The sequence below is a fragment of the Apodemus sylvaticus genome, chromosome X (assembly GCF_947179515.1).
Source record: "Apodemus sylvaticus chromosome X, mApoSyl1.1, whole genome shotgun sequence".
In the NCBI taxonomy this organism is placed as follows: domain Eukaryota; kingdom Metazoa; phylum Chordata; class Mammalia; order Rodentia; family Muridae; genus Apodemus; species Apodemus sylvaticus.
In genome coordinates, this window is record NC_067495.1 from 97,212,062 (window position 1) to 97,228,076 (window position 16,015).

General features: G+C 40.5%; 1 non-coding gene across 1 annotated transcript; it reads right to left on the reverse strand.

Annotated features, from left to right (window-relative positions):
* Nucleotides 1-5,876: 5,876 nt before the first annotated feature.
* Trnaa-agc (transfer RNA alanine (anticodon AGC)) lies at nt 5,877-5,948 on the reverse strand. The gene has a single exon. It is a non-coding gene; the product is annotated as a tRNA-Ala (tRNA).
* Nucleotides 5,949-16,015: the final 10,067 nt, after the last annotated feature.

Consider the following 16,015-nt stretch of genomic DNA (forward strand, 5'->3'; position numbering starts at 1 on the left):
CTGACCTCCAGTTGAACCAGCACCATTTGTTGAAAAGGCTATCTTTTTTCCATTGGATGTTTTCTGCCCCTTTGTTGAGGATCAAGTGACCATAGGTGTGTGGATTCATTTCTGGAACTTCAATCCTGTTCCATTGATCTGCCTGCCTGCCACTGTGCCAATACCATGCAATTTTGAACACTATTGCTCTGTAGTATTGCTTGAGGTCAGGGATACTGATTCCCCTAGAATTTCTTTTGTTATTGAGAATAGTTTTAGCTATCCTGTTTTTTTTTTTTTTTATTCCAGATGAATTTCAAAATTGCTCTTTCTAACTCTATGAAGAATTGAGTTGGGATTTTGATAGGTATTGCGTTGAATCTGTATATTGTTTTTGGCAAAATGGCCATTTTAACTATATTAATCTTGCTAATCCATGAGCATGGGAGGTTTTTCCATTTTTTTGAGGTCTTCTAATATTTCCTTCTTCAGAGTCTTGAAGTTCTTGTCATATAGATCTTTCACATGTTTGGTAAGAGTCACCCCTAGGTACTTTATACTGTTGTGGCTATTGTGAAGGGTGTCATTTCCCTAATTTCTTTCTCAACCTGCTTATCCTTTCAATATAGGGAGGCTACTGATTTGCTTGAGTGGGGAAGGGGATTATAATGGAACAAACAAAAAGCAGGTGTTTCCAAGCCTTGGCACTACATGAGATGGTAAAGGGATGTTGTCCTTTAAGCTGATTGGTTTACAGCACCCGGTTAAACCATAAGGAGGGCACATACATCAAAAAGAGCACCACGACCTGGGAACACCTTATGTTTTCTTAGACCATTCTGTTGTTAATCAGCTAGCAGCAGCTGATTTGTCTGTTCTGCAACTACCAGAGACATTTCATGATTTGTCTCAGACCTCAAGAGTGGGAACCACACCTCTCTAAGCCATGTTACTTCACCAGCTATATCACCCTTGTGCATATACCCTAAAGACACCTCACCATACCACAAGGATCCATGCTCCAGCAAGTTCATAGCAGCCTTATTTGTAATAGCCAGAAACCACACAGATGTCCCTCAGCAGAATAATGGATACAGAAAATGTGCTTCACTTTCTCAAAGGAATACTACTCAGCTATAAAAACAAGGACATCATGATGTATCAGGTAAATGGATGGAACTAGATAAATGGATATTAGCCAAAATGTACTGAATACCTGGGATACAACCCAGAGAAAATCACAACATGCAGAAATGCCAAGTAAGGAGGCTTCAATCCTGATTAGAAGTGTGTGGGGGGGTGGATAATCAGAGTAGGCAGAGAGAGGGAGGGACCTGTATGTGAGAAGAGAGGGAGAGGGCAAAGGAGGAACAGGGTCTGATATGGAGGGGACAGGAGAGAGTATCGCAGAGGGCCAGGAGAATGAATGGAAATATGCATCCTCTGGGAATGGGAAGTAGGGAGACCATCTATATAGTACAAGAGACCTAAGAGGTAAGAGACTCTCAGGACTCATGGAAGGTGACCATAGCCAAAACCCCCAACATGGGGAAGAGGGAACTAAAAGTTTCTACCTCCTTTACATAGACAGTGTTAATAAACCACAGTCAAGACTCTAATCCAGAATTGTTCCTGTCTAAAAGAACTGCAGAAACAAAACTGGGGAAGAGACTGGAAGAAATGCTGCCAATGGCCAGCCCAAAATGGGATCCATCTCATGGGGGTGACCAAGGTCTGTCACTATTACTGATGCTATGTTGTGCTCACAGACCAAACCCTGACAAGGCTTTCCTGAGAGAGGCCCTACCAGCAGCTGACTTACAGAGAGGCAGATACTTACACCTGACCATTGGATTCAACCTGAGGTTGAATTTGGTCAAGGACTGAATAATATGAAAAAGAGAATGACCACATAGGAATAGCAGAAGACTCAACTAACCTAGACTCCCAGGGAGATCCCAGAGACTGAGACACCAAACAGAGCATGCAGGCCCAATCTGAGGCCCCTGGCACATATCCAGCAGAGGACTCTCTAATTTGGCCTCAGTGAGAGAAAATGCTTTTAATCCTTACTAGACTTGAGGGCCCAGAAAGGAGGAGGCATGGGTGAGCACCTACTTGTAGGCAAGAGGGAGGAGGAAAGGGAGGGTTATAGAAGGCAGAAATAAACAAAAATAACTTAAAAAATAAAAAAATAAAAAAGGAAAAAGTGAGTGATCATGGACAGCAACCTTGGAGAACAAAGAGCCTTTGATGCTGGCTTGGATGTAAAGAATCTGACCATGGTCCAATGCAGGGACTGCACTCTCCAGAAGCAGAATAAGAGGGTGTTTGCAACTATGATGCCTGTCACAGTCCTCTGGCCATCACCTAGGCTAGTGTATCACTTGTTAGTCTTCTGAGATGTCCTTCCTCTTGTGGCCATTTACCATCCAACTGGATAGATTTCATACCAACAACATAACTCTGCACCCTGGATGTCAGGGATTCAAACTGTCAAATACCAGTTGATACTAATGCACATCCAGGGGGAACCCAGTAGTGAAAGACAAAAGCTTCACTAGAGTTCTTCTAAGCAAGTGGGAAGGACAAAAGACTGTTTCCTCCAGGAGCAGGATCAAGGCACTTCTGTATGCTGTTCCCATGACACTGACTGATCTTCAAGGTTTATCCTCCCTCAGTTCCTCTATAAATGCACATTTAGCCTGAAGAAATCATTTAAACCTGCATTGGAGCAGCCGTGGAGCCTCGGTCTCAGAGAGCTCCTGGTAGCCTTCCTCCTAGGGAAGCACATGAGGGTGAAGGAAACCCAAGTATCAGTGTACCCAACCTTGCAATGCCATGGTCCCAACCTCTGCCCACCTTGTCCTGATCTTACTAACCATGCAGAAACACATTATAATTAATTTGACATGACACTGTCATTTTATTATGTGTATGCTATGTCTCAAAGAATACAAAATTTCCTGTTCTTAGTATTATTTTTATTAAAAATAGATTCATTTGTCCTAGAAGAAATAACAGAAAAATTCCATAAAATAATAAACTAGAAGCCATAAATCGTACACAAAGACATGATGCAGGTCCTTACATACCCTTTAAAGGCAGCTTCAGTCAGTGTATGTTGATATAGGCTATAATCACCCTACCCACTGGCCTCTTAAAATAGCTTAGCGGTAAAGCACCATACCTTGAACACACGGCGTCCCGGGTTCGACTCCCGGTATCTCTGAGGTTTTTCTTTTTCTCTTCAGGGTCTCATTCTACACAGTGTGTCACAACCTAGAACACATTTCCATAGAGACCTCCAGAGTCTCCTCAGTATAGTAAAAGAGCTCATCTAGGACCATGAAAACAATGTTGCTCTATATCCTTGATGTGAAAACAATGTTGCTCTTTAACCTTGATGATGTTTCCATGGAGACTTCCATCTTCTGGTGAGCACAGTCTGGCCATGCCTCTAGGAATGTTTCCTTCACAAGTTGAGGGAATCTCTGCTTTCTAGCTGGTGTAGTTTCCCTTATGGGTATGATTACTCAGGTGATAAAGGACAAGGGTGAATGAATTCTGCTTTGAGAGAAAGGAAGGGAGGGCAGTGGAGAGCCTTCCTAGTTACTGAGCAGAGGGAGGAGCATTTGTGGCTGTCATGGTTACTATAGATATTTTTAAACTATTCCCCTAGACATGGTCTTAAATCATCTCATTTTTTTAAACCTATGTAAATTTTAAGATATCTGCAGTCTTCCAATTTTGGTTTTTATTTGGTGTCTTGGGTATGAAATCTTCACATATATCCTAGTTAATGAAATTTTCTTTTTATACATTCTGTTAGACATTTTATAGGCATTTATTTTTATAAATTTCTAAAATAAAATAAAACAAATTTAAAAATGTTTTTCCATATGATACATATGCAGATCCTAATTTCTATTGGTTTTTATTTATTCATTTAATTTTGGATTGGATATTTTCTTTATTAACATTTCAAATGCTATCCCCTCTCCAGGTTACCCCTTGGGAAATCCCCTATCCCACCGTCCCCTGCCTCTGTGAGGGTGCTCACCTACTCACCCACGCACTCCTGTCCTTCCTCACTGGCATTCCCCTACACTGGGGCATCAAACACCCTCAGGCTCAAGGGCTGCTCCTCTCACTGATGGCCATACAAGGCCATCCTCTGCCACATATGTGCCCAGGGCCATGGGTCACTCCATGTGTACTCTTTGGTTGGTGGCTCAGTCCCCAGGAGCTCCAGGGGGTCTGGACAGTTGACACTGTTGCTCCATCCTTGGGGCTGCAAACCCCCTCAGATACTTCATTGCTCTCCCCAACTCCCCCATTGGGGACCCCATGCTCAGTCCAATGGTTGGCTGTGAGCTTCTGCCTCTGTATTGGTCAAGCTCTGGCAGCCGTTCAGTTGATACCATGATAGCTGAAAGAGAACTGCAGTGGTTGTATGTATGTATGTATGTATGTATGTATATAAAATGAGGAAAGAGATCCTAGAGGGTGTAGGGATTAGATTGAATATAGAAGCAAAGTCAGACTTGCTGAGTCCTAGAGGAGACTTACATTCCTGCAGCCCTGGACAGTGCTTGCTAAGGCAGGAGTAGAGACTGTTAGGTCCCTTTGGCTGGTTTGTCAATCACCAAAGTAAATTGGTAAATGAATGAAGCCACAGGCCCCAGGATAGGACACAACTTGTTTTTGTCACCTGCTGAATATTTGCTAAGTTACTTCACTCTTCTAAAACTTCATTTTGTCATCCACAAAATCAGAATCATAGTAATACCTATCACATTTTCACACTGCTGTGAAAATTAGGAAAAGTAATAAAAATCCTACATAGTTCAGGGCCTCATACGCTCATGGTAAATTTCTAATGCCAATAGAACTTAATATATCACAGGTTTAAAGACATAGTTCAATAATAATTATAAAAGTAGCATGTGTGTGGGATTCATAATGCTCAGAGGCAGACACAGTTTATTTAGAGGTCTCTGGTGTAGTGTCCAAAATGCTTGCAGTTTATAGAGCTCAAAAAACTGTCTAGATTTCTAAATGAGAAAATGGATGAAAGTACAGAATATTTAATATTGGCCTTGGACTCGAGCTGATGAGACAATAAGTCCCTGACTTTGACATACATTTTGTAATTTTCATTAAATACTTCTTTAATATTAGGTAACATATTCTCAATCTGAAAAATGTGCTAATGATGCAAAGTATTTCATACAATTGTTAACATGAAAAAAAAAGCTTCTGAGGAGGCAGAAAGGTCCCAGTCCCTCTCATTCTGCTCACAACACACTGACCACAAATCCTGAAGTGGTGGTGAGCCTACTTGGGTCTGGGATCCCAGCATCTGTCTTCCCACCCTCAGGGAGATTCAACCTCTGGGAACCCACAAGCCTGGCTCCAGAGAATGCTCCTTTCACTACATATTCTCCTAGGTACACACTGAAAAAGGTTTCCACAATGACTCTAGGTTTCCATGACAACCACAATGAGCATTCTGTTTAGTAACTAGGGATGGCTCCACCCCACCCTCTCTTCCAGTCTCTCAAAGTAGAACTCCTTCCCTCCTGTTATCTAGGCCCCCAACCTGAGAAAGCTTACCCACAAGGGAAACTGCCACCAGCCAGAAAGCAGAGATTCACTCAAGCTGTGAACAAAACATATTCCTGGAGGCATGACCACAGTGTTCTCCCCAGTCTGTGGAGTTCTCCATGGAAATGTCATGTTATAGAGCAACATTGTTGTCATGGTCCTAGATGAGCACTTTCATCCAATAATTATCTATGCTTATTTAACCTCATAACAGAAAGTTACAGTCTGAGACACCTTGTGTAGAAAAGAATCGGAAAATAAAAAATCCAAAGATGAAAAGACTTATGTGGAGATGCCGGGAATCGAACCCGGAACCTCATACATGCTAAGCATGTGCTCTACCATTGAGCTACATCCCCAAACATGTATCCTGTCTGATCATTTCATATATGAAGTCACAGAGACTGAAGCAATATTCAGAACCTTCCAGTGATCTACATTAGGTATTAGTGTATAATTGACGGTGTCCAGTTTAGTGTTTTAGAGTTTTTCTGTCATTTCTTGTATGACAAAACATTTCTATTTTCAATAAAAAGAAAATAAGAATAATAAGAGCAAATAATCGTGTGCTCTTCAAAATTTGACAGACCTACATTAAACAACACTGAATTATTTGTGCTCCTCAATTTTAACTCAATTTTTTGTTGGATTAGTTCAGTTAACAGTATAACGTCAAATTCATAATAATGTTACTGAATTAGCAATATGCTCTCATATTTCAGGGAACCAAAGTTGCCTGAAACTTCCTGAACACACCTTTATTCTTTTTTAAAACGTGCCTTAGCTTTCAAGCCTTGTTATTTAGTAACTTAATGTTTCAACCCATGAAAAGCACAACTATTACTGTTCAAATGGTTACCTTCTAGGCTGCCACTGCAGAACAAAAGCTGCAGGATCTCCATATCACAGAGGCAACAACAGGATATCCTAGAGGAGTCCCAGCGAGGTTACAGTATTGACAGAGTATCAAAAGCCAGAGGCCTTGAAACAGACCAAGGACTCACTGAAATGAAGATTTGTAAGTAATAATGTGTGGACAAAAGTGTATACTGTGTGATACACTGTGACACACCACAGCTTCCACGGTGAGATGTTCTTATGTTGTGTTTGTCCTTCTCATTTGATTTTGAATGTTATTTTTTCTTTGTCTTGTTTTTATTATTTGTGGTGGGGGGCATTTGCAAGGGCAGAGGGTGGAAATGGAGGGACAGGAAGATGAGTGAGATTGGGGTGCATGTAATGAATTCATAAAAAATCAATATAAAGATAAAAGGGTATAATTTCTCATCTGAATTATCACTTTTATATGTTCCTAAAAATAATGAAATTATTTACTTAAAATGCATCATTGAAATTGAAGCCTTCAGGTGTAAACATTTGAGTCACGTCTGAGTCCCATCTGAAGGATGTAATAACTCCTCTCTATGGAATGAATTTCTTCCAGATGCTTTATTATTAATCACTGTTTTTAGCTCTCACACCCTTTTCCTATGGTGTCATCACTTCACACGTCCCAGTGTTTGTGTTAAGTGTGTCTTAAGGCACTATCAACCAAAGTAGGATCTTCTAGACCTTATCCTTAGAATCTCATAAATGTTTTCACATCTAATTTTAATATATATACACTGCAATTTACAGAGAATATAAGATTTCTTGAAATTCTTATTATTCTATATCAAATGTAGTCTATTAACTAGTTCCTTCTGTGCTAAACAACTACGCATTCACATGTCAAGTGTTCTCCTCTTTTCATAAATCCTCCACAATTTCATTTGTATTTGCTTCACAATGTTGGGATAATGTATGGGAAAATGGATTAGAGTTTTGAACAGACATGAACTTTTATTTTTCCATTTAGGTCTAACTTCAGGCAATGTTTTTCTCTGATTTTGTTCTGTTTCTTAGGATCTTTTTCTATGCATTTATCAGTGAAAATCGGAATTTGACACCCAATTAAAGTAAATAGTATAAATCGTATTCCTGTTACAATGAATATGTGAAATAGTTTTGAAACAATAGACATTTATCAATAATGAATTGTCAGACCATGAACATACTCTGGATGTATGTAAGTTAATTTAGCAATGTTTTGAGCTGTTCTAATGTACAGGCAGTATAGGTCTATGTTCCCATATCACTCACAAATACTTGACACTTTCTGATTCAAATGGTCAAGTTATTATTTTAAACTAGAGATACTATCTATTGCATTCTCTGTGAACCAATCATTAAATTTTCTGTGAAGTATCAGAAACCAAATATCTAGGATACTCATGAAGGATCTGCATGGATTTCTCAATGATGGAGATTTTATTTGCTCCTTAATGGAGTTTGACCCTACTTCCTTAAGAGCCTGTAGAGGCTACTGAGTCTATTGAAGGAAGTGAGAGAAATGTCCCAGAGACAAGTCCACAGGCCCCCTTCACAAGGTTCTCACTAAGAGATCATGACTGTGTAGCTTTCAGAATTCTGTGTGTAACTGTTATTGGTGAATCTGTTGGAAGATGTGGTTTGACTTCTTGGCCCCTCAACAAACACATTAATGGATCTAGACTAGTGAGGGGGAGAGGCATTGTGTATGTGGGAACAGGGATTCCTAGAAAGAAGCTGGGTCTGCAAAGATTGATTGACTGATTGGAACTTCACTGATGTGCTTGCTTATTCTCCATCCTGATTTGTTTATCAGTATGACTCAGATTACCCATTTCTTCACAGTTATCTCTCATATGTCTTTATATGGTTTCATGCTCTGTTTTCCCCTATTAGCCAGAGGAATAAATTAAATCTTCATCTGATGCCTCTGCTGAATTTGCTGAATTTGATGAGTCTCAATGTTTCACTCCGTGACTGTGAATAGGACACAGTCAGGGAGGGAACCCAGAATGCTAGTGGTAAATGCACAGGCTTACATTTCCACTGTGTGTATACATTCCCTGGCATGGCCTGGTGTGTTTATGGTTGTGTGATGAGATGGGAAGTGGAAAGTCATTGTGCATACCTTTCTCTGAAGGAGTCTGCTCAGACAAGCCACCACCATTCCATCCTCTGGGTTTTAGGTGCTGTCTCCTCCTGGTTTCCTCTATTTCATGGGTTTATTTCCCTGTGTGTTACCTTCCAGGGTGACAGAGAAGGGTCTCGTATCTTCATCCCAGAAGCAGGAGCTCATTGAGACAAACACAGTGTGCTGTGGAGTCTCTCAGTCAGATCAGGTGAAAAGAACGTGGGGACACTCTGGGTAGGCTGGTTCTCTTCCAGCATCCTTATCTCCTCAATAGGTTAACTGTATCCCTTCTTTTGTTCATCAGCAGTCTGTTGAGGTTCAGTATGACTCCATGTGCAAAAAATACCCTGCCATGTCAAACAGGCAGAGTCACCAAGGGACAATAGAGTGAATCTATTACATCAGGTATCCCAGAACTTTCAGTATAGATTACTGGTTCTCACATGTGCTGCACGTGTGGTGAGTACCCAGCTCTTTCTGGGGTCATTGTTAATATTGTTCTTTCACAATCCACCCATATAGAGGTGAGAGTGTGCTACACCCCTTTATGCTCCAGGAGGGTAGTAGCACTTCCAGCCACTCACCCGGGGAATCACCACTTACCTCAAATTTCACATGTCTGGTTGTTTTTATCTCCTGCAGGTCCTATGTCCATCCATCCATCTGAGTCTCTTTCTTCCCCTAAGTCATGCTGGTTCCTTTCTCCTCACTCCTGCTTCCTTGATTTGACAACTCTAAGGGTCCAGCCTGTTCCTCTCTCCCCAAGTATTAGCTCATGGAATCTTTATTGATCAATCAAAACCCAAATGGGGACAAGGACCTTTAATATTTGAACACATATATGCCCAATTATTCAAAAGAAATTGAGCAAATCTGCAACACCCTGTGCAGTAGTAGTAAAGTGGCTTGTTCATCCTGCTTTTATATAGAACCCAGGACTACCTTCCATCAATCACTAAATAGAAAATGATCTACAGGCCAGCCTACGGAATGTTCTTAGTGAGGTATGTTCTCAGGTGAGGCTCTACCCTCTCTCATGTCTCTAGCTTGTATGAAGGTGACACAAATCCAGTCAGCACACTCGTGTATGCTTTATCTCTTCCTTTAGTGTGTATCCTTCTGTGATTTGGTGTTATTTTACATGTACATCTAGCTGGGCTGGAACTCACTATGTAGAGCAGGCTGACTTTGAACATTCTGTGATCTTCCAGCCTCTGCCACCTGATTGTTGAGGTCATGATAGTCACACACTATTCAACTCTTCTTGGGGTGTATTTTTCTAACACATTCATTTCGATTTGACATTTAAGTCTCTTATTTTACATAGTGGACAATTTGCTTTTCATTTAATCTCAAGAATAACCTATCATTTTGCAAAGAAGAACACAAGTACACAGGCTGTAAGTTTTTGTAGCTGTCAGGAAAGAGGGAAGAGAGGGAAAAGAGGAACGGAGAAAGTCATCCCCTTAGAGTTAGGTTCCAAGACAGCAAGCAGGTGCACCAAGAGAGTCAGTAAGTCGCTGTGCTAGAGGTAGAGGAGAAGGAGGCTGAAGCCCTTCATAAAAGGAAGAATTCCAGAGTATCAGGACAGGAAGGCTCCGGTTATCACTGGTATCTGAAAAGGAAGAAGAAAGAGACACTTTTCAGTTAGAATTTTAAAATGTTCATAAGGGAAATTTGTCAGAAGTTCTCTTTCTTTGTTGGATCTTTGTGTGGTTTTGGTATCAGTGTAATTGTGGCTTTGTAGAAGGAATTTGGTAGTGTTCCTTTTGTTTCTATTTTGTGGAATAGTTTGAAGAGTACCGGGGTTAGGTCTTCTTTGAAGGTCTGATAGAATTCTGCACTGAAACCATCTGGTCCTGTGGGTTTTTTTTTTTTTTTGGTTGGAATACTTTCTATGAACCCTTCTAATTCTTTAGGGGTTGTGGGACTGTTTAGATGATCTATTTGGTCCTGATTTAATTTTGGTATTTGGTATTTGGTATCTGTCTAGGAAATTGTCCTTTTCCTCCAGATTCTCCAGTTGTGTTGAGTATAGGCTTTTGTAGTAGGATCTGATGATTTTTTTTTGAATTTCCTCAGTTTCTGTTGTTATATCCCCCTTTTCATTTCCAGTTTTGTTAATTTGGATACTTTTTCTGTGCCCTTTGGTCAGTCTGGCTAAGGGTTTATCTATCTTGTTGATTTCTCAAAGAACCAGCTCCTGGATTCATTGATTCTTTGTATGGTTCTCCTTGTTTCCACTTGATTGATTTCAGCCCTGAGTTTGATGATTTCCTGTCTTCTACTCCTCCTGTGTGAATTGGCTTCTTTTTGTTCCAAGGCTTTCAGGTGTGTCTTTAAGCTGCTAGTGTATGCTCTCTCCCATTTCTTTTTGGAGGCATTCAGGGCTATTAGTTTTCCTCTTAGCACTGCTTTCACTGTGTCCCAAAGATTTGGGTTTGTTGTAAGCCAGACACTCTGAAGCTAATAGAAAAGAAGACACTTGAGGACATCAGTATAGGGGAAAAGTTCCTGAACAGAACACCAATGGAGTATACTCTGAGAAGAAGAATTGACAAATGGGACCTCATATAATTACAAAGTTTCTGTAAGGCAAAGGACACCATCAAAAGGACAAATAGGCAATCAACAAATTGGGAAAAGATCTTCACCAATCCTACATAAGATAGAGGGCTAATATCCAATATATACAAAGAACTCAAGAAGTTAGACCCCAGAAAAACAAATAACCCTATTAAAAATGGGATATAGAGCTAAACAAAGAATTTTCACCTGAAGAACGTTGACTGGCTGAGAAGCATCTTTAAAAAATGCTCAAGTTCATTAGTCATTAGGGAAATGCAAATCAAAACAACCCTGAGATTTCACCTTACACCATTCAGAATGGCTAAGATTAAAAATCCAGCTGAGAGCAGGTGTTGGCAAGGATGTGGAGAAAGAGGAACACTCCTCCACTGCTGGTGGAGTTGCAAATTGGTACAACCACTCTGGAAATCAGTCTGGCGGTTCCTCAGAAAACTGGACATGTCACTTCCGGAGGATCCTGCTATACCACTCCTGGGCATATACCCAGAGGATTCCCCACCATGTAATAAGGATACACACTCCACTATGTTCATAGCAGCCCTATTTATAATAGCCAGAAGCTAGAAAGAATCCAGGTATCCCTCAACTGAAGAATGTATGCAAAGAAATGTGGTATATATACACAATGGAGTACTAATCAGCCATTAGAAACAATGAATTCATGAAATTCTTAGACAAATGGATGGAGCTGGAGAACATCATACTAAATGATGTAACTCAGCCTCAAAAGATCAATCATGGCATGCACTCACCAATAAGTGGATATTAGCCTAGAAAATTGGAATACCCAAAACCTAATCCACACATCAAATGAGGTACAAGAAGAACGGAGGAGTGGTCCCTGGTTCTGGAAAGACTCAGGATAGCAGTATAGGGCAAAACCAGAACAGGGAAGTGGGAAGGGGTGGATGGGGGAATAAGGGGAGGGAAGGGGGCTTAGGGGACTTTCGGGAAATCATTTGTAATGTAAATTAAAAATATCGAATAAAAAATAAAGTAAAATAAAATAACAAAAGAAAAAATATAAAGTTAGAGTCAGGTGACATCTCATGACCCATGTGAGAATAGCAGAACATCAAATCTAGTAGTGAAAAAAAGAAAGAATGATAAGTAGAATCCCACCCCCCAAAAAAGAATTAAAATGCTGGAATGTTTATTGATCAATCAAAACCCAACTGGGTCACTTTTCAGTTAGAATTTAAAATACATTATGGAGCCGAGATGATAACATTTTTAACTTGCAGGAGGCTCAGCAAGTACAAGCACTTCCTTTGAGGCATGCTTGGTGAGTCCAGTTCTAACAAATCAGGGGAAAGGCCACATGTGGTCCTCACAATCTGTAATCTCTGGATTCCTACAGCAAGATGGGATACATGGGCATAAGAATTAGCTGGCGTGCCAGGTAGCCTGGAATACATGGAACACGTAATATAATACATGTAGTACAATACATGCAGTATACTACAGAAGCACAAAGAAGAGAAACCCTCCCTCTAAAGAAGGTTGGGGGATACAGCTGAATCTAAAAAATATTGAATCCGGGTTTCCATGACAACCACAGTGTGCTTCTGCATCAGTGACAAACAAATGTCTATAGCACTTCTTGTCAGCAGCAGTAAGAAAACAGGCCAAGCAAGAGTTGTGTTCATTATATAAAGCTAGGTCATTGATGCCACCTTAGAGAAGATTTTCAGAAAGAGACACAGCAAAGCATCAGGACTGAGTCTATTAAGTACTAAGACAAAGTCTCACACAGGCAAAGGGCACTATAAAAGTAACCAAAGGAATTGGATGGACAGGGGCTTTCAAGAGAGAGTGGCCCTCCAGGGTCATTAAGAAGTTTATATCTGTGAGCCTGTGGAGTTTGAAGTTATATGTCTGAACTCTAATCATATACAGCAAGTTGTAAAGGAAAGATTAAAATGTACATGGCATTTAAAACTAAAGTAAACTGCATGAGCTGGCTTTTTATTTTAGTCTCGAAGACAGCTCTTCTGTGAATGAACTTGTAAGTGGCTTTTGCAGTGTCTGAATTGCAGATTTAGGAAGGAGAAGGCAGGTGCTAATATAGGAAACCTGAAGGCTATAAGCAGTCTGGCCCCAAGAAGCACATTCACTGTTTAATACTTTAAATGCCTTTAGGAAACCATGCATCATTCTCTCTGTTGGCTGCTTTGGTTTAACCAGCTGTGTTTCTAGAGTCATCAAGAAAGGCAATCTATATCTATGGGTTAGGAGATATTTCATATCTTGATTGGCTTCACTGTTACCTGACTTGTTATTTTGCCTCTTTCCTCCTACAGAAATACACAACTTCAGAAGGGGGTATAGTTTAGTCAGGAAAGCTAGGTAATTAGGTGGTCTATTAGTAATATGTATAACCTATCTATCCACAGACAGTACATCCAGTCACCTTAGAGCTTCTTGAGGTAATGCACATCTTCTTAGATACCCCTGCTATTTCTTCTCATTTACTTATCTCCTCAGGTGCCTGTGAAGACCATGGAATGAAAATTCCCAACCTGCTTCTTCTGAGTTTATCACAAATGCAGTCCTTTTGCTTGTCTGCAAGCTCCTATTTACCTACATAATTAGACCAGCAGTGACTGCACAGGAGAGAGACCTAAGGGTCTGTATAGAATCCCATTCAGCTCTTTCCATTACAGAGCAGAAAATGTTAACACTGAGGGTCAGGCCTGAGCTAACAGTCTCATGCAGCCCGAGACCCCAGAGGTAATGGACAGGAGACTTAGAACACCCCCATCTCAATACTGTCCTTATGCAACCAGAAATGACAGTAGAAGTCTAATGCACACAGGCCTAGATCATGCAAAGCAAACATGAGATCATGTCCTAAGCAGACAACATATTCCAAAAGCAAACAAGGGGCTTCAATGCCAGCCAGAACATAGGACTGCCAAATTCTTGTCAACCCACATTTTGCTCAGTTTAGTTTTCTCAACCAAGATCATCTGCATAGATTCTAAATGATCAAGCCAGGTCTGAATAAATGCAGCAGAATGAATGTCACAATTAGGTCTGCAGAACTGACAAGTATTTTACCTGAGGGTACCCCAAGACTCATTTTATCCCACCACCCTCCCCCTGTTTTGTTATGGACAATAGTATTTAGTTTTACTCGTGGTCCCTTGGGCTATCTACTCTTGTTTTGCTCATGGAAGCATTTGTAGGTCCTGTCTATTGGAGTGGGCTGTAAATCAATTCAGATGTTGGTTGTTGACCCCCACAGGACTATTCCACAGATGACCTAGCATGTCTTGCAGGCAGGACCACATTGTCGATCCAAGTATTTATGACTGGACTGATTTGTTTGGTGACACTAGATGGACAGGCCACACACCCTCTATCTCTCCCTTTATTTGGAGACCACATTTGCATTGACTTCACATATGTTAGAATATATTTCTACTGCAATAATCTCCTTAACACCTCTCCACTGCCCATGGATTCTGTCTCCACTGCATTCTCTTGCTCAACACCATCATCACCCCTCTCCCAAAGCACCTGATCCTCCTATTCTTGTACCCTCTGCACTCACCCACATCATCTACTCTACTGTCCCCTCCCAGAGAGATTCTTGTGTCCCCTTAGTCACTCCTTCTATGCAGAACCTCTCTGGGTCTATGGATTGTAGCTTGGTTATCATTATTTATTTAACTCGTGATACTCACATATAAGCAAATATGTACAATGTTTATCGTACTGCATATGAGTTACCACACTCTTGAGTATTTTTTACTCATCCATCCATGTGCTTGCAAATTTCATGTATTTGTTTATTGTTGACATCTGAGTGAATCTGTCAGGGACCAGCTCTGGCATTCATGTTCTCTCTTGAAGATATCTGAGGACAGAGTTTGTAGGTGGGAGCAAGACTTGCTCTTGCAAGATATTAGGGTTGCAATTTTATAATGTTTACCTATCTTAAGTCTAAGTTACTTTTCAATGGTAGCTGGCCTGCCTATCCTTTGAGCCCAAGCACTGCAGGCTGTAGCTTTTAGCACCTCATCATGAAACAGGGGGATTAAGTAAAGGATTAACTGCCAGGGATTTGCTATCTCTTGGCCAGAAGACTTGCCACTAGCTTGTCAAACAGGAAGAAGGTTTTAGAACAAGAAACATTTACTGAACCAGATTAGAGTCACTAGCAAAAGGAAATTCTTTACCACAAACAAATATGTATAGACTAACATAAATTCATATAGAAAATCATGCATAAATAGTCATACAACTCCATGCAATTGAGAAGAACTTAGTTGCATGCTAAAATCATAATTACATACATACCTAAACATACACACACACACATACACACACACAATCATACTTACCTACATATATACACACATCGATACTTACCTACATATATGGAGCAATAAACCATGTGCCTGTGCAGAAAGAATTCACTTACTCTGGGTGAAAACTGAGCTCCCATCTTCACTGCATAGAGAAAGAGAAAGCTTCTGCCCTTTTATTGGTAAAAGAATTAAACCTCAGTCTTTAAGGAAAAAGCTCTGTTGTCTTTAGTAAGACTAAGGCAGCCTTGCTGTTAAGAAAATACCTGTTCAGTCCCATGGCAAGGTGAAGCCTGCCTGCTCCTTCTGCTTTCTCTGCAGCTTCTTCTGAGTCCCTCTGTCTCTCTGCATACTGCATATTGCTCTCTTAATCCCCAAGTTTGCTTTTAATTTCTAACTTATTCTGCTCTGCTGTCCTTCTCCTGCCTTCTCCTAATCTTGCTCTCTCCTCCAGCTCTGATGTAATAGTTCCCTATAATGTAGTGGACATAGTTTTTTTTCTAACTATTCTAGAGAAATG